The following is a 19,684-nucleotide window of genomic DNA, read 5'->3' as shown; positions in this document are numbered from 1 at the left end:
TTCCATTCACTCACTTTATCTACGCTTTACATCTTCAGCAGCGTTGGCTTTATGCAGAAAATATGTTGGCATCCGACACGTCCCTTAAGAAAAAAACAGCGTCTGCGACTTGTTAGCGAAAACCAAAGCGCCGGGGGTTTGAAATGTTGATCCTCCAACAAGGTGTGTTTTTCTATCCGGCTTTATGAAAGTCATAAGCACCACGTATCATGCTCCTATATGTAGGCATATTAGTTTTGGGCTGTGTTAGTCCTAACGGAGGCCTTATCTGTTATCAACTGCATAGGCCTAGCCTGCTCTAAATACAGCAACAATCACCATAAAGAACAGATATATAGGTCTTTCTCCGTTGGGGGTATAGGCTATTTACTGTATGTATCTGCTGTTCTGCTAATATGAAGTATTTTAAAGTTTCGATTTGTATGTGTTTTGGTTTATATCAGAAGGACACCGGTCAATGTTTTATTATAGGGCTATCTGATGTTAACTGCAGTTGACTGATTAGTTGTGTTTCTTCTGAGGGGTTGACAGTTTCTGGCAATGTGACAGTGTCTGTGAGTGAGTGACTTTCCTGCAGTCTCTCTTTGATGACAATGTGCCAGTGGCTCAGTGACACACAGTGGATGTAACTGGGGCACAGCAGGGTGCCAACAGCAGTATGGGTATGTACACACTGTACAAGGTGACGCCGTGTCACCTCTCCACCATCTTAACAGGGCGGTCTAACTGGAAACCAGACTTTTCTATTCTTTTCAGAGCAGCCGTTCTCCGTATGGTCTGCAGTAAACCAGGGTGGGTTTGTGTGCATACTGTTTGTTTTAGTGTTAATTAAAATGTGGGAGAGTGGGTAGGTTTCTCCCGAGGGCTCGGGGGAGACTGTGGTGGGAGATAGGACGGTGTGGTGGTCCCCTTGAGCTGTCCAGTGAGGTGGTCTGGTCTCACCCCCTTCTGGCCCCTTCACTCACACACTGTGGCAGGGCTGTGGTGACTGCGGGCTCTGCGCTGGCCTGGTAGTGAAGGGCTTATTACAGTCTGTGGAGGGGAGACAGCGAGACTGCACCTCAGGCTCCACTATGGTATTATTCAACAGAATGGCCACTAGAGGACACTCTGCCACAGCCAGCCTGGAGGGATCGGTTTTCCTGACCTTGCAGAAACTGTTCTGCTTTTATCTTATCTCCTCTATATGGTCAGCACTTTTTCAGGTAGTGTGTGTATGTGTGTTCAGGTAGTGTGTGTATGTGTGTGTGTGTAAGTACATGTGTGTGCAAAGTTGCTTATACTTGAGTTAAGTATCTTCTTCTTGTTTTGTATGTCGGATCATGTTGCGTGGGTTGTTTTATGAGACTTCAATAGCAGTCTGTTTTGTTATGTCTGATCATGTTGCGTGGGTTGTTTTATGAGACTTCAATAGCAGTCTGTTTTGTTATGTCTGATCATGTTGCGTGGGTTGTTTTATGAGACTTCAATAGCAGTCTGTTTTGTTATGTCTGATCATGTTGCGTGGGTTGTTTTATGAGACTTCAATAGCAGTCTGTTTTGTTATGTCTGATCATGTTGCGTGGGTTGTTTTATGAGACTTCAATAGCAGTCTGTTTTGTTATGTCTGATCATGTTGCGTGGGTTGTTTTATGAGACTTCAATAGCAGTCTGTTTTGTTATGTCTGATCATGTTGCGTGGGTTGTTTTATGAGACTTCAATAGCAGTCTGTTTTGTTATGTCTGTGACCAAAAATGATTAGACATAAAAGACTTGCTCTGTAACACCTTCCTTTTCTACCCACAATGAGAATTGCCTTGCAATGTATTACGCTAGTGTGTCATAGTTGCCCTCAAGGCATATCTGTCTGGTATGTGGCAGACTATATTGCTGTGTGTGTGTGTGTGTGTCTGTGTGTGTGTTTAAGTCTGTCTGCATGTGTTTATCAAGTAAAGTGTTGTCGAACACACTATATTGTGCTCCACCATACTCTATTTACTTCACTGTAGTTCTCTAAATTGTGTTCTGCCCGACACTAAAGCATTCTGAAAATATAATAATTTCCTCACCATATCATTCAGTTGTGCTGTACTCTGTCTCTGAGTCAGTGGCCTAGGACTCTAGTTATAGTTTCACCATGGAGATGTGGTAGGGAGGGGCAGGGGCCAAGTGAGCGTTTCTCTTTAATATCCCTGGCCTCTACAGAAGCTGGCATGAAATGAAAGCCCGCAAGCTGGAGATGGATGGCAGACCCAGCACTTCAAAGACCTCTATCCCCCTGTATGTGCCACGGGTCTAAAATGGGAACCTGCTAGTTCACTTTAGTACAAAGACACACACACACACACTGACACATACTTCCAGACACACACACACGTTGGATTATCTGTTTGTTCAACATACTGGTGTTTCCTGATTCTTTCATCGGAGTAGGTAGGATTATATTGCATTGACACACAAGACTCAGCCCGTACTCTACACAGACCAGTGCAGCATAACCAATCAGAGCTGCAGTAAGTCTATATGCAAATAGACCTTTGCCATATATGGATATGTGTCATTTACATTGAACTGGACTGTATTTACAGCTGTAGTCATGAGTAGATGCCTTTGTTTTGAGATCAAAGCCAGAGATGCATGTAGACACGTGTGCACATTTTGTTCATATTTTGCTAGTTAGTGAGTTATTAGTCCAGTTATAGATCATTTGTAGTCAGCAATAGGGGAGTGATTGCTTCCTACAAGAGCACAAAACGTGTACATTTATAGACATCTTTGAAAAGCGAGTCAAGTAAAGAGTTTTTTTGTCTTGAATGGGCAGTGTTGTATTTTGAGACAGGCTTTAAAAAGCTAAATAGCCAATAGTCAGAGGGTAGCAGAATTTGTCTGATTCTCTGTAATAATGGTATGGGAATAATAATGCATTTGATTTTGTTAACTGGTTTCTTGCATCAAACAACACAAAAATATTTTCAGTCACCCCCTGTCTGAAGGACAAGTGTATAAACAGGTTAATGTCAAGCCCTTCAAGTCTCATGGTATGTAGGCCTGCATTGAACACCACACATTGGCTGCCTCTGTACTGTAGGCTGAATTATAGAACAGCTATTTCCATTGTTTTTGATGGTAGGCCACTCTGGTAGGCCTACATTATGATAAAATAGCCACAGTAGCCTACTTGGCCTCTGTTGAAACTGTAACTTAAAGCAGGTACAGCCTCGGTGTTCACAGTAAACGTGTGTTTTCACTACATGCACAACTTTGTGCTCAGCAGGCCTGAAATTTGCTCAGTGCCTCCAAACATGTGAGGGAACATTGGTCATGACCCATAATGAATTCATTATCATGTTTTTTTTCATCATAATTTAAATAACTTGTAGAAATACACTTTATGACACTGTCATGAGGCATTATGACCACCCTGTGTCACTTTACTTGGACTAAGAAAATACACTTTGTGACACTGTTATGAAGCATTATGACCATCATAACCATATCAGCCAGATAGGCCTATCACATACATGCCCTTATGTCAGTCATCAGTCAAAAAGAGGGTGTCTTGTCCTGCTACGAAATCTACTCCCGCATTCATCCCAGTCATCAGCAACAGAGCATTGGGGTAGGTGCATGTCCGACATCAATGTGTGCACGATTACAATGATAATGTAATATGGTCAATTTCAAAACATTTGATATAGTATAAACATACTGTTGACACATAGGCTATGGTGTAAAGGAATGTTTTGCCTTGTGAGGTAGGTGTTGTGGGTTTTTACACTCTCATGTAGGTGTCATAACTAGCCATAAAATAATGCAGTATATGTCACAGCAGGCCTAAATATGTGTCATGACAGTATTATCACCATATTGTGTGTTATGACATATTGCGACATGGTTATGACCGTGTCATAAAGTGTTATGACGTTGGGTGTCAAGTAAAGTGTTGTTGTGTGTTCAATAGAAAAGAGTAGAGTGGAGAAGACTGTAGTTCACTAGAACAGAATGGAATAGAGTTCAATAGAACATGGTTTAGTAGAGTAGAGCACGACAGGAGCATGACATCAGTGCGATGTTCTCCAAACTGAACCTCTGATCTTACCTCTCACCGCAGGTGCTCCTCCGGCCCCCAGTTTCTCAGTCCTCTGATCTGAACCAAGGTGTCTACTTTACTCACCAGGAGCCATATTGCCATCACATTTCAAATTAACACTGGAGGAGGAGAAGGAAAAGCCCTATCGATTGCCCTGCCGCTTTACCATAGCAGACAATAGAGGCAGGTTGTCTCTCCTAATGGCTTTTAGCCATCCATTAGGCAGTGCAGGGTTTAAGTAAGTAACAGAAGGCCTGTCGGAATGCTTTAACCATTAATAAGACAGCAAGTGTTACTCCTGAAGGATGTCAGTTCACCAGGAGACCTGCTCTGAACATAAGACCTCCACAAAGCCCAGATTAGCCTGCTCCTTTGTTGCAGGGAGCTGTGGCCAGACTCAACCCTGTCTGCTGATAATCTCACCGGACATGTTACAGTAAATGCCTTGGCTCGGCCCGGGACCTCTTGAAGTAAAAATAGGAGGTGGAACAATGGTGTGGTTCTGTACCTTTAATGATGGAAGGGAGGGTGGGGCGATATGGGTAACAGGGTCTGAAGTGAGTCAGTGTTATATGGTACCAGAACCTTGAGCAGGACCGCAGGGCTGGCGTAGCTTTAAAGGTAGGGTAGGTTGGAGGAGCCTGCTCGATTTTGTTGTTCGCTTGTGTCTGGCTCTGCTTTCCTGGACGGCGAAGCGGACATCTTGTTTTTATTAAAATTGTTTATTAGGAGTGAGTTCCCTCTCGGTTTTAGTGAAATATGTTGTAGACGACGCTGTTTCAAATCAAAGTGATTATTGGGTAAGTGGCTTTGATGGTACAACAGCCATGCCTCAGACACTTAGGCTGTTTACACATGGTGCCTAATTCTGATTTTCTTTTCCACTAATTGGTCTTTTGACCAATCAAATCAGATCTTTTCACATCAGATATTTTTCAGAGCTGATCTGATTTGTCAAAAGACCAATTACTGAAAAAAATATCAGAATTGGGCAGCGTGTGTGAACGCAGCCATATACTCACAGAGAAACACATTTCGGTACACACACACACACACACACACACACACACACACACACACACACACACACACACACACACACACACACACACCAGTCCACATGTATTTCATGATACTTCCTTGATGTAGTGCCTATGAGTTGAACTAAAAGACAGCCTCACAAAATCAGTGTATTGGTTTTCTCTCACCAGCCCAGTAAATCCTCCATAGAGAGTTCAGAGACCTGGGATATCCTGCCCCAGTTTGCCCCTCTGGGTTCTGTCCCAGCTGGGCACGGTGTCTCCTACCCTGGCCTGTCCCTGAGAGAGAGACTCACCATGCTATTCTTGCTCTGGCCTGCTCTCCCTCTGGCTCCTGGGCTTTCACTCTGTGACCACATTTTTCCACAGAGACGTCTGCCGGGGATGTGTGTGTGTACCATTTTTGGAAGAGTCCCTGTGTTCTCTCTGCTCCAGCGCTCAGGAGAATCATAGAGCTACGGAAGCCCCGCGGGTCCATTTCTCCTGCGGCTCAACCGCATGCCCTGGGATGGAGCATCAGTTGGAAATGTTTATTTTTTTTTCCACAGTTCATAAAAAGGAGAGCCTCCTCCGTTCTCTCCAGTCCATATTAAACAGATCAATTGGCCTGGTTGCTGCTGGTTACAGTAACAATCAACACCTCGCCTGCCCCAGACTGAGGCATTTCAGTGTGTGTATCCGGTTTCCCCACGCGCACTGTGTCTGCTCAGTCATCAGCAAGGCCAGTGTCTTTGCCAAAACTCTCCTCTACCTCTGAAGGTCTGTAACTGCAGCCTCTGAGGGTGTGTGAGAGAGGGGGCTGTAGTTTTCACTGTAAACGTGATGATGAGCATGTCTTTGACTTGAACCATCTCATCAGTGGTAGACCACAGTGGCAGCCATTGCATCATACTATACCTGAGAACAATTATCTGTATGTGATGAATGATGACCCAGTGAGAGTCACTTTCTGCTGCGCACACCTCATAAAGTGGCATTCATGATATACTGTAATGGTGTTGCTCAATGAAAAAAATGCCTCCTGTAACACTCTATACCCATTTTATTTTCATTGTCATCATTTTTATTTCCTGATTTTCCTGTTTATGGCATGGTTCCTCAGATCCTCAAAAGGTTCTACAGCTGCACCATCGAGAGCATCCTGACTGTTATGGCAACTGCCCGGCCTCCGACCACAAAGCACTACAGAGGGTAGTGCGTACGGCCCAGTACATCACTGGGGCAAAGCTCCCTACCATCCAGGACCTCTATACCAGGCGGTGTCAGAGGAAGGCCCTAAAAATGGTCAAAGACTGTTCTCTCTGTTACCACATGGCAAGTGGTACCGGAATGCCAAGTCTAGGTCCAAGAGGCTTCTAAACAGCTTCTACCCCCAAGCCATAAGACTCCTGAACATCTAATCAAATGGCTACCCAGACTATTTGCATTAGACCCCCCACCCACTCCTTTACACCACTGCTACTCTCTGTTGTTATCATCTATGCATAGTCGCTTTAATAACTCTACCTACATGTACATATTACCTCAATTACCTCGACTAACATTTGCCCCCGCACATTGACTCTGTATATAGTCTCGCTATTGTTATTTTACTGCTGCTCTTTAATGACTTGTTACTAAAATGTCTTCTTCTTCTAATAAATAAAAAAACTGTGTTGTTGGTTAGGGGCTCGTAAGTAAGCATTTCACTGTAAGGTCTACATCTGGTGTATATGGCGCATGTGACTAATAAAATGAGATTTTACTTGATTTTAGTATTTACTGTCTTTCGACTGTCATTTTGATGTGCCAGCACCTCCCTCTCTCCCAGCCAAGTACTCTGCCTACACTTCTAGCCTGTCTGAATCTGAGACCTGTACAAGTACTGTATAATGTTTGGTGGGCAGTGGGCTGGTATCCAGTCTGAGAGCAGTGGTGGAAACAATAGCTGGGCAGAACAATGGCCTGGCTCCAGATCTGTAGAGCTGTGCTTGGCCTCGCCCAGACGCTACGTCTTATTTCCTCTTTGATTACTCATGTCTGCCTCACAAGCAGCAGGCGCACTCATAGGCTTGTCTGTCTGTCCGCGAGAGAAATTACAAAGAAAAGGATTTTTGTCAGTGACTGGTTTTGATTTTGGAGGCAGGGGGTGTGATATGTGTGTGTTTGCTTGTGTTTGTGTGTGTGCATCTGTTTACTTTTGTGTGTGTGAGTGAGTGAGTGATTAGCGGGGAGAGTGGAAGATGTCTGCATTCGTGATTCAGACTCATCCAGACAGGTTTAGCCAGACTGGCAAAATTAGAACTGGAAAAGTAAAAGTGTGTGTGTTCTTGTGGGTAAGTGTGTGTATGAGGAGGTTGCTGTGTAAATTTATGTCAGTTTCCAGTGATGGGGTTCCAAGGTCTGTCCATAAACAGCATTTAAACAGGGGACTGGTAGCGCTGCCATGGAGGCCCAGACTGTAGAGCCACCCAAGCGTGCCGATCGCCTGCAGTGGGCTGGGTCTCCTTCACCACCGCCCTCCACCCCCACCCTGCCTGCCACCAGAACCCCCCAGCACCCCCTTCGCCACAGGGCCGGAGGTAGGAAATCAAACCAATTAAGGTCGTATTTAAAGAAAATTGGAGCAGGGTCGGAAAAGTGGGGTCTTTTCCAAAAACCACATAAAGAAAAACTCCAGGGCTGCTCGTAGGCAAAATATGGAATGGCATCGGGACTGATATGGAATGGCACTCTTTGTGGTTGATGGTGTTGAAGGCACTTTTCTCTTACTCTTTACTAATACAGCATTCCCTGGCCTCGCATAATTCTAGCTTTTGACAATTGAAAGTTTAGCTATTTCGGCTATTAATCATGTGAATTTGTTCTTGTCAGTGGTGTTTCTTATTCAAACAGAGGTTCGGGGAGAGATGGATGTTAAATAATGATTCTGACCAGGAGGCGTGGCAGCTTTTTCACTCAGGTTGTCTGTTCCCTGCCTACTGTGAGATTTTACTCAGTGTAGAGTAGAGACAGAAATTCTCTTCATAATGAGTGCATCGGGTGTAGCCAGGACACTCCAGGTGCCACTATCTAAACCCCTGGTTGGGAAAGAGGGGCCTCAGTGAAAACACAGACACCTGTGGGGTTAAACAGTGAGAGGGAATGCGGAGTGTGATAGTGGTGTCTGATCCAGTGGTATGTCTGTATGAATGTGTTTGGAGGAGTATGTGATATGTGTGAGTTAATCTGAGGGGGATCTTTACAGCTAGAAAGCTTGTCTGGGATCAGCAGTAATTGCCCCCCTTGGTCGGGGACGTTAGCACATTTCTAGCACTCTCTCTCTCTCTGATCTTCCTCATTGCTGTCATCTCTCAGGAAAATCCCCTCATTACTGAGCCCAGAGTGTAAATGCACCATTTTTATTTTCCCCCCATAAGAAGGCTTTGTTCCCTCTCCCGTTTCGCTTTTTTATCTCAGCACTTAAAAGCAATTATTCCCTAAATATGAATGCTTTCAAACAGACGCAGCTATTCAAAAGTATTTTTTTCTCCCTTCATCTTTCTCTCCTTTGCCTTATGGGCAAAAACAAATGGAGGAAAGTAAAGGTGTCTGGTGTCTGAAGAGCTCTCTCCCTGCTGCAGAAAGAGAGTTGTTGTAATGTGATCTCACATTAAGGATGAAAACAAAACAAAGAGAGGGTGCGGACCCCTGAGGATGCGCCCCGTCACTACAGAGGAACCATGGGAACTGCTTCTGAGCCCAGCGGCTGCCAGACGAGGGGGAGTGGAGCACAGTCGCGCGCCGGCCACATGATGAGATAGGACTCTATAATGCAATAACACTGCTGTGTTTAGGAGGGCCACACAGCAGTGTCTGATGTTCACACCTGCAGACGCAGGCTCAAGGTTACCATTCTTGTCTGGGATGTTTGTGTGATACTGCTGCTCATGATGATGATAAAGATGATGATAATACTGACGATGATGATAATAGTAACTAGAAAAGGCCGTTACAGTAGAAACTTTATGTGCTTGCTCAGCTTGCTGAAAGTATTATTATTCGTGGTTGTGAAATCATTTTACATAGTGAGATAGTTAGGCCTATATCTTTGAGATATCTTCCACTAAATATTGGTGACCATTAAAACAAATCTCCCAATGTTGATTAATGCAACTTTAAATGCTTACATTTATTTAAAAAAAACATTTTGTCAACAATCTACACAAAATACTCTGTAATGTCAATGTGGAAGAAAGATTCTAAGGGTAAAACTAAATCATGAAAAATAAAACACTAAACATCTTGATTAGATAAGTGAGTCCCTCAGTCAGTACATGTTAGAATCACCTTTGGCAGTGATTACAGCTGTGAATCTTTCTGGGTAAGTCTTAAAGAGATTTCCACACCTGGATTGTGAAACATTTGCCTGTTATTATTTTCTAAATTATTCAAGCTCTGTCAAATTGGTTGTTGATCATTTGCTAGACAACCATTTTCAGGTCTTGCCATAGATTGTCAAGCAGATTTAAGTCAAAACTATAGCTCGGACACTCAGAAACATTCACTGTCTTCTTGGTAAGAAACTCCAGTGTAGATTTGGCCCTGTGTTTTAAGTTATTGTCATGCTGAAAGTTGAATTCATCTCCCAGTGTCTGGTGGAAAGCAGACTGAACCAGATTTTCCTCTAGGATTTTGCCTGTTCTTAGCTCCATTCTGTTTTCTTTTTTTTATCCTGAAAAACTCCCCAGTCCTTAACTATTACAAGCATACCCATAACGTGATGCAGCTAGGCTTGAAAATATATAGAGTGGGTCTCAGTAATGTGTAGTTTTGGATTTGTCCCAAACATAACACTTTGTGGACAAAAAGTGAATTGCTTTACCACATTTTCTTCAGTATTACTTTAGTGCCTTGTTGTAAACAAGATGCATGTTTTGGAATATTTTTATTCTGTACAGGCTTCCTTCTTTTCACTCTGTAAATTAGGTTAGTATTGTGGAGTAACTACAATGTTGTTGATCCATCCTCAGTTTTCTCCTATCACAGCCATTAAACTCTCGAAATGTTTTAAAGTCACCATTGGCCTCATGGTGAAATCCCTGAGCGGTTTCCTTCCTCACCGGCAACTGAGTTAGTAAGGACGCCTGTATCTTTGCAGTGACTGGGTTTATTGATACACAATCCGAAGTGTTAATAACGTCACCATGCTCAAAGGGATATTCAATGTCTGCTTTTTTATTTTGACCCATATTCCAATATGTGCCCTTTTTTTGCGAGGCTTTGAAAAATCACCCTGGTCTTTGTGGTTGAATCTGTGTTTGAAATTCACTGCTAAACTAGGGTACCTTACATATAATTGAATGTGTGGGGTACAGAGATGAGGTAGTCATTCAAAAATCATGTTAAACACTATTATTTGTTAATTGACTTGCTAAGCACATTTTTACTCCTGAACTTGTTTAGGCTTGCTGTACAAAAGGGGTTGAATACTTATTGGCCAAGGCCATTTCAACTTTTCATTTTTAATGAATTACTTTGACATGATATATTGTGTGTAGGCCACTGAGAGAAATCTCAATGTAATCCATTCAAAATTTTGAAAAACTCAAGGGTTGTGAATACTCTCTGAAGGCACTTCAAATGTCATTTTAAAAGTGAACCCAAACCTTTCGCTGTCCAGTTTCAACAGAAATTGTCCAATATGAACTGCACTATCTAGCTAGCTAGCTAGCTTAGCTCATCGTTAGCTTGGTTTGCTAGCTAGCTAGCTTAGTAAAACATGGTTGGCAATAGGCAACATTTTGGCTAGATAGCTGTATTGTACAGACATCATTTTCTGTTACAATTACCAAACGTTTGAATGAACAAATTATTTATGGAACCATAATGTGATGTAGGACAAGATTGGATGTTGCATGCAATTTCAATTGCATTTTAATTGCTTCGTGTATCAGCAAAGTTCCATGATATGATTTCACTTTCAACTTGCATCCGCACCAGAAATTGTGTCCAAATTGGCTTAACAGTTATCAAAATGCTGCATCGAAGCAGCTAAAGTAAGAAAAGTGTGTTTTGGATGTCTACCTTAAAAGTGGAAAGCGACAGGTTTAACCGTCCTTGTCTTGAACACACCTGCCTTATTATCACCCTTGACGCCAAGGGTGATAATAAGGCAGGTGTGTTCAAGACAAGGACGGTTAAACCTGTCGCTTTCCACTTTTAAGGTAGACATCCAAAACACACTTTTCTTACTTTACCTTAACTACACATGCAGGTCACCATAACTACACATGCAGGTCACCATAACTACACATGCAGGCTTGACAACTTGTCCGTAAAATGCAGTTAACAGTAGAGATCACACCTGTAGCTAGATGTCATTGGGCTCCAATTTGATCCTCTAAACAGTGATTCGCAGCACTGTTAGCCATTCCACATTCAATAATTAACAATAGGCAAAACTAGATACTTATTTGATCATAACAGGCACACCAATGGTCGGAGATATTCTTTAAAACATTGAATGACCAATGCTGCATATATCGATCGACTCTGCTCTCTGTGTCAATTACTAATGAAATCATGCAACTGTGCATGATAGGGTATCAAATGAAATAGGATAATGTATTAAACATTGTAGGCTATACTGTAGACTATCCTAAAAACTAGTGGCCCCTCCAGTGGACGGTCAAAATCATTACTTTAACTCAATGTTGTCAGGCTACCATATATTTTATACAGTAGAGCGGGCCATTTTTACAATGGCACTGTCACATTGGGAAAGCAGACAGTGGCATTGGTAATGAACAACTCTCCAAAGGTGTCATGTCATTCTAAGAATAGCCTACAAAAAAGTTTTTGCTAAGCCCTCCACCAGACATTTTTCCTACTGTTCCATTCATCCCGTCAAGACTGTCACGTTGGATTATTAGATCATTGGAACATGCACATCGCTGTCTTAACAGGTTCAAACAACCACATTTGTGAATACATTCCACAATGATTATGCAAGGTATTTTTTATAGGGTGTCCACCCAGGCACAGGCTCATAGTGCAAGAAAATGCAATTTAGTTAGGAAATTTCATTTTCTTATAATATAAAATACATTTAACCCCAAAAATACGACCATCCAGTTTCTGAGTCACTCAGTGCGGTATTTCGGTAAGAAATCATCAACATTAGATCTACAGTGCCTTGCGAAAGTATTCGGCCCCCTTGAACTTTGCGACCTTTTGCCACATTTCAGGCTTCAAACATAAAGATATAAAACTGTATTTTTTTGTGAAGAATCAAAAACAAGTGGAACACAATCATGAAGTGGAACGACATTTATTGGATATTTCAAACTTTTTTAACAAATCAAAAACTGAAAAATTGGGCGTGCAAAATTATTCAGCCCCTTTACTTTCAGTGCAGCAAACTCTCTCCAGAAGTTCAGTGAGGATCTCTGAATGATCCAATGTTGACCTAAATGACTAATGATGATAAATACAATCCACCTGTGTGTAATCAAGTCTCCGTATAAATGCACCTGCACTGTGATAGTCTCAGAGGTCCGTTAAAAGCGCGGAGAGCATCATGAAGAACAAGGAACACACCAGGCAGGTCCGAGATACTGTTGTGAAGAAGTTTAAAGCCGGATTTGGATACAAAAAGATTTCCCAAGCTTTAAACATCCCAAGGAGCACTGTGCAAGCGATAATATTGAAATGGAAGGAGTATCAGACCACTGCAAATCTACCAAGACCTGGCCGTCCCTCTAAACTTTCAGCTCATACAAGGAGAAGACTGATCAGAGATGCAGCCAAGAGGCCCATGATCACTCTGGATGAACTGCAGAGATCTACAGCTGAGGTGGGAGACTCTGTCCATAGGACAACAATCAGTCGTATATTGCACAAATCTGGCCTTTATGGAAGAGTGGCAAGAAGAAAGCCATTTCTTAAAGATATCCATAAAAAGTGTCGTTTAAAGTTTGCCACAAGCCACCTGGGAGACACACCAAACATGTGGAAGAAGGTGCTCTGGTCAGATGAAACCAAAATGGAACTTTTTGGCAACAATGCAAAACGTTATGTTTGGCGTAAAAGCAACACAGCCCATCACCCTGACCACACCATCCCCACTGTCAAACATGGTGGTGGCAGCATCATGGTTTGGGCCTGCTTTTCTTCAGCAGGGACAGGGAAGATGGTTAAAATTGATGGGAAGATGGATGGAGCCAAATACAGGACCATTCTGGAAGAAAACCTGATGGAGTCTGCAAAAGACCTGAGACTGGGACGGAGATTTGTCTTCCAACAAGACAATGATCCAAAACATAAAGCAAAATCTACAATGGAATGGTTCAAAAATAAACATATCCAGGTGTTAGAATGGCCAAGTCAAAGTCCAGACCTGAATCCAATCGAGAATCTGTGGAAAGAACTGAAAACTGCTGTTCACAAATGCTCTCCATCCAACCTCACTGAGCTCGAGCTGTTTTGCAAGGAGGAATGGGAAAAAATGTCAGTCTCTCGATGTGCAAAACTGATAGAGACATACCCCAAGCGACTTACAGCTGTAATCGCAGCAAAAGGTGGCGCTACAAAGTATTAACTTAAGGGGGCTGAATAATTTTGCACACCCTCAATTTTTCAGTTTTTGATTTGTTAAAAAAGTTTGAAATATCCAATAAATGTCGTTCCACTTCATGATTGTGTCCCACTTGTTGTTGATTCTTCACAAAAAAATACAGTTTTATATCTTTATGTTTGAAGCCTGAAATGTGGCAAAAGGTCGCAAAGTTCAAGGGGGCCGAATACTTTCGCAAGGCACTGTAGATCTGTACATATACAGTAGGTAGGGGTAAAGTAGCAGCTGCGTAGGTGATGAGTCAAAAGAGTTAGAGCAAAAAAAGGTCAATGCAGATACTCCGGGTAGGTATTTGGTTAACTATTTAGCAGTCTGATGGCTTGGGGCTAGAAGCTGTTCAGGGTCTGTTGGTTCCAGATATGGTGCATCAGTACCGCTTTCCACTCGATAGCAGAGAGAACAGTCTAGGACTTGGGTGGCTGAACTCTTTGACAATTTTTTGCACCTTCCTCTGAAGGTATAGATGTACTGGATGGCTGGGAGTCAGGCCCCAGTGATGTACTGGGCTGCATGCACTAGCTGCTTGCAGTCGGATGCCATGCAGTTGCTATACCAAGCGATGATGCAGCCAGTCAAGATGCTCTCAATGGTGCAGTTGTAGAACTTTATGAGGATCTGAGGGCCCATGGAAATCTTTTCAGCCTTCTCAGGGTGAAAAGGGGTTGTCGTGCCTTCATCACGACTGTGTTGGTGTGTGTGGACCATGTTAATTCTTTAGTGATATGGACACAGAGGAACTTGGAGTTCTCGACCCGTACCACTACAGCTCCGTCTATGTGGATAGGGACGTGCTCGGCCCCCCTTTTCCTGTAGTCCACGATCAACTCCTTTCTCTTGCTGACATTGAGGGAGAGGTTGTTGTCCTGGCAACACACTGCCAGGTCACTGACCTCCTCCCTATAAGCTGTCTCTTTGTTGTCGGTGATCAGGCCTACCACCGTTGTGTCATCAGCAGTGGTGGAGCAAGTACCCAATTGTCATACTTGAGTAAAAATACAGATACCTTAATAGAAAGCTGTTCAAGTAAAAGTGAAAGTCAGCCAGTAAAATACTGCTTGAGTTAAATTCCAAAATGATTTGGTTTTAAATATAGTTAAGTATCAAAAGTAAATATAATTGCTAAAAATAAAAGTATAAATCATTTCAAATTCCTATTATTTAGCAAAGCAGACATCACAATTGTCTTGTTTTTAAAATGTTCTGATAGCCAGGGGCAACACTCAGACATTATTTACAAAAGATGCATTTGTGTTTACTGAGTCTGCCAGAACAGAGGCTGTAGGGATGACTACTTGTTCTCTTGATAAGTGCGTGAATTTGACTATTTTCCTGTCCTGCTAAGCATTCAAAGAGTACTTTGGTTGTCATGGAAAATGTATGGAGTTAAAATAACAATATTTTCTCTAGGAATGTAGTGAAGTAAAAGTTGTCAAAAATATAAACAGTAAAAGTACAGATACCCCCCAAAACTACTTAAGTAGTACTTTAAAGTATTTTTACTTAAGTATTTCACACCACTGGTCATCAGCAAACTGGTGTTGGAATCTTGCGTGGCTACGCAGTCGTGGGTGAACAGGGAGTACAGGAGAGGACTAAGCACGCACCTCTGAGGGGCACCTGTGTTGAGTGTCAGCGTGGCAGATGTGTTGTTGCCTACCCTCACCACCTGGGGGCAGTCCTTCAGAAAGTCAATGGTTCAGTTGCAAAGGCAGGTGTTCAGTCCCAGGGTCCTGAGCTTAGTGATGAGCTTGGAGGGCACAATGGTGATGAATTCTGAGCTGCAGTCAATGAACAGCATTCTCACATAGGTTTTCCTCTTGTCCAGGTGGGAGAGGGCAGTGTGGGGTTCAATAGAGAGTGCGTCATTTGTGGATCTGTTGGGACGGTATGTGAATTGGAGTGGGTCCAGGGTGTCTGGGATGATGGTGTTGATTTGAGCCATTACCAGCATTTCAAAGCATTTCAAGGCTATAGGTGTGAGTGCAAAGGGGCGAGTAATTCTTGGTAGTGTTAAACAAATCTACTTTGAAACAAAAGTATACACCTCACACACATGGTTATGGGCTTAAAAACGAAGACATCTGAAACATGTCAGGCATAGAGTTTACATTTATTAAATTCAGTTTGCATCCCAATTTTACACTAATCTTACACTACTACTCACCACTGAAATATAACAACACTGTTATGAAATTCTGAAAAATATTAATAACATTTGCTTTTGGCCATTGACTGCAGGAAAGTGCTACCTACACAGGTTATCTTGCCGTTCTTGGACACAGGGACTATGGTGGTCTGCTTGAAACAGATAGGTAATATACAGACTGGGTCAGAGAGAGGTTGAAGTTGTTAAGACACTTGCCGGCTGGTCAACGCAAGCTCTGAGTATGCGTCATGTTAATCCTTCTGGCCCCGCAGGCTTCTGAATGTTTATCTGTTTAAAGGTCTGACAACAACTACAGAGAGCGAGATCACACAGTCGTCCGGAACAGCTGGTGCCCTCATGTATGGTTCAGTGTTGAAGCGAGCATAGAAGGCATTTAGCTCGCCTAGTAGGCTTGCATCACTGGGTAGCTCACAGTTGTTTTCCCTTTATAATCCGGGATAGTTTTAGAGCCTGCGTAGTAGGATTCGATTTTAGTCCTGCATTGATGCTTTGCTTGTTTGATGGCTTGTCAGAAGACGTAACGGGATTTCTTATAAACATCTGGATTGAAAGCGGCAGCACTAGCCTTTAGCTTAGTGTGGATATTGCCTGTAATCAGTGGCTTCTGGTTGGGATATGTACGTACGGTAACTGTGGGGACGACGTCGTCAATGCACTTATTAACGAAGTCGGTGGAAGGATAGAGTTATTGTCAGATTTGCCAAAGGAAGGGCGAGGGAGAGCCTTGCGTTTCTGTGTGTGGAGTAAAGGTAACCTAGAGTTTTGTTGCCTCTAATGCACAGGTGACATGCTGGTTAAAATGATGTTAAATGGATTTCAGTTTCCTTGCATTAAAATCACCGGACACAAGAAGCACCGCCTCTGGATGTGCATTTTCTTGTTGGCTTATGGCCCTATACAGTTCGTTGAGTGCAGTCTTTGTACCAGAATTGTTTTTTTAGTGGTAAATAGACAACTACGAAACGGTTATGCACAATAAACAGTAAACATACAGTACGATATTTGAATTTGAAATGGCCTTTGTATAGCAGTTCCACTGGGAAGCATTATTGAAAGGAGGAAAGATCCAGTTTTAACAAGCCTTTGTCTTCCCATGTGACTCAAAACAGACATCATAATTGTACTCACTGCCTGTGCACACAGATGTAAAAAGAAAGAAAGAAAGAAGAAAGAAAGAAAAAGAAAGAGAGGTTGTGTATGTGAACTAAAGAGAGAGCATGTTCAATTCTCATGCAGGAAGTGAAAAGAGACCTGATCCGTAGGGATCCCCGTTTCCCCTTTTTGCCTCATTTGCCCCCACTCTACTCTAGACTCCAGGGTAATGGAGGGAGGGAGGCCCGAGAAGAGCCTGGCACAGACTAGGAGTGTGTGTTCATTTCCTGTATTATGAAGGGAGCACTAGTTTTTCGCATGGACATGTGATCATGGACAGTGATCATGGACATGTGATCATGGACAGTGATCATGGACATGTGATTGTTATTCAGAGTTTACTGTGTGAGAAAGAGGACAGTGTCGTGTATCGGTTCTCAGGAAAAAAAACTATTCCATCGTGTGGACGTTTTTTTCCCCAATACATTTCTGGGAAACCTTTTCTTTCTCTTCGTCTCTATTCAGTTAATGTCCCGTGTCACCGATTATGCACAAATATATCAAGTTGAAAAATAAAGAATCAAACATCAAACTCATGCAAGAACCTAATACAGTGTGTCAGTGTTGTGTTGTGAAATGCACTGACACAGATGTGCTTTTCACTCTGTTTCAAATGTTCTATTTTCTGAAATTTCTCAATGAAAGTGGCCTAATCAAATTAAGGGTAATTTGGTAAGAAAATATGAAGCTATGTGGACATGATGTAACGAAATAATCCACAAAGATCAACTCCAACCCATTTAATGGTCAGAATGAAGAGTTTAGATGTTGTTGTGGTCTTGGTCAGTAAACCCCATGACCGTGGTCTTGGTCAGTAAACCCCATGACCGTGGTCTTGGTTATGAAACTTACGGTCTGACTGTCTGTCCTGCAGTAGTCTGTCCTGTCTGTCCTGCAGTAGTCTGTCCTGTCTGTCCTGCAGTAGTCTGTCCTGTCTGTCCTGCAGTAGTCTGTCCTGTCTGTCCTGCAGTAGTCTGTCCTGTCTGTCCTGCAGTAGTCTGTCCTGTCTGTCCTGCAGTAGTCTTGCTGGTAAGGGAGAAGCTCTTTTTGTCCATAAAATAGTGCTGCTTCTAATTAACTTATTAACATCTTTCTTGGTTTACTAATTTCTGTTTCTCCTCAACTCAAATTAATTTAAGCCTATGTGATCCTGACTCAGTTGTGCAGTTGATGACACACGTAGTGTGAAGTAGAGTGCTTCAATATAAAAGTTCTAAATTGAGAAGTGCATGCAATTACCAAACATAATTATTCACCTGAATGTCCGTTCAAAGATGAGAGCAGGATTTCCATGCAATTCCAAGCATTTTGTTTCAAACTAAGCACTTATACTTGGTCTCTCCGCACAAGGGCATTAAGTGTATGTGTCTAGATGACTACCCTATAGAGCTGGAGGTCTTGGACTACCTCATATGAAGATGTATTACTGGGCTGCACAACTGCATGGAGGACTATCAAAGCCACAAATGTAATACTGTATAATCTACAATATATTCACTACTTCAGGTCCAAGGCATTGAAGAAAAAAACGGACAATCCAATGATTCTCAATTCCATTTGTATTTGTATTTTAAATTCATGAGGTGGAAAGAACCAATATCACCAGGAATAACCCCACCTTACCTCCAACGTTTGATAACATCTTTAAGTCGTGGTTCCAAAGTGGCATCATGAATTTTGAACATGTCTACTAGGATGGATCTCTAGTGTCATTCAATCAATTACAATCATTTTTTGTTTGTTTGTGACTGTCATATTGTTTTGGATCGATTTTTTGTCTTAGTGTTTTGTTCGTGGATCCCTCTGTGAGAATGAATGTATGTGGATCTGTGGTGTATATTGACACTGTGTGAGATTAAACTTAAAGTTCTGTAGAAAAACAATCAAAAACATATTGTTCCCCAAAAAAGTTATCTAGATATCTGATAGTTATATAGTTATCTGATAGAGTGAGTGTTTCTATGAGTATTTTCTGAGTCGGTCCTTCGTCACTGATTCTCATGGGTCTCTGTCGTAACAGAGGTTTGGCTCCACAGAGAGTTCCTCCGCTGTGGGAACTGGATGGTGTGTGGAGAAACAGAGAACAGTCTCTGAAGAGTTACACTGTATGAGAAACTACCTTAACTGGGAGACTCTCACTCACTTTTCTTCTGCCTCTCCTTCTTCCCTTCCCTTCCTCTCTCACTCTCTTTCTCTCTCTCCATCACATCTTTCTTTTCCCATCTCACTTCCATATCTCTCTCTTCCATCTCTCTCTCTCTCTCCCTATTTTTCTCTCCTAGATATCTGTCTCCCCCCTCTCTCACTCTGTCCCTCTTTGTCATTGAGTTAATCATGGTCCTCAGTGTGAGAAGGGATACATCACGACTCTCGCCAGAACCCTAGGCCCTTATCGTTCTTGGTCGATCTGTGGGAACCTTGATTTTGGACGGCAGCCGCTTTTCCCACCACCAGTCCAGTTAGAAAATAGGCCCGGTCGTACTAAGCACCCAAATCAAACTGGTTCTAGCCCGCTTGCCACTTCTCACGACTTCTGGGAGTAGAGGTCAGCAGCTCCAGAATAAGCTCTAATGGGTTTTGAATGCAGGTACCGCTGTGTCCGCTGCAGCATGGGATATTGAGTTCATGAGAAATGAGAGGGCTTTAATGATGTACTCTT

The sequence above is a fragment of the Oncorhynchus mykiss genome, chromosome 19 (genome assembly GCF_057628025.1).
Source record: "Oncorhynchus mykiss isolate SJ-2025 chromosome 19, ASM5762802v1, whole genome shotgun sequence".
NCBI lineage: Eukaryota > Metazoa > Chordata > Actinopteri > Salmoniformes > Salmonidae > Oncorhynchus > Oncorhynchus mykiss.
Note: the sequence above shows the minus strand (reverse complement) of the source record.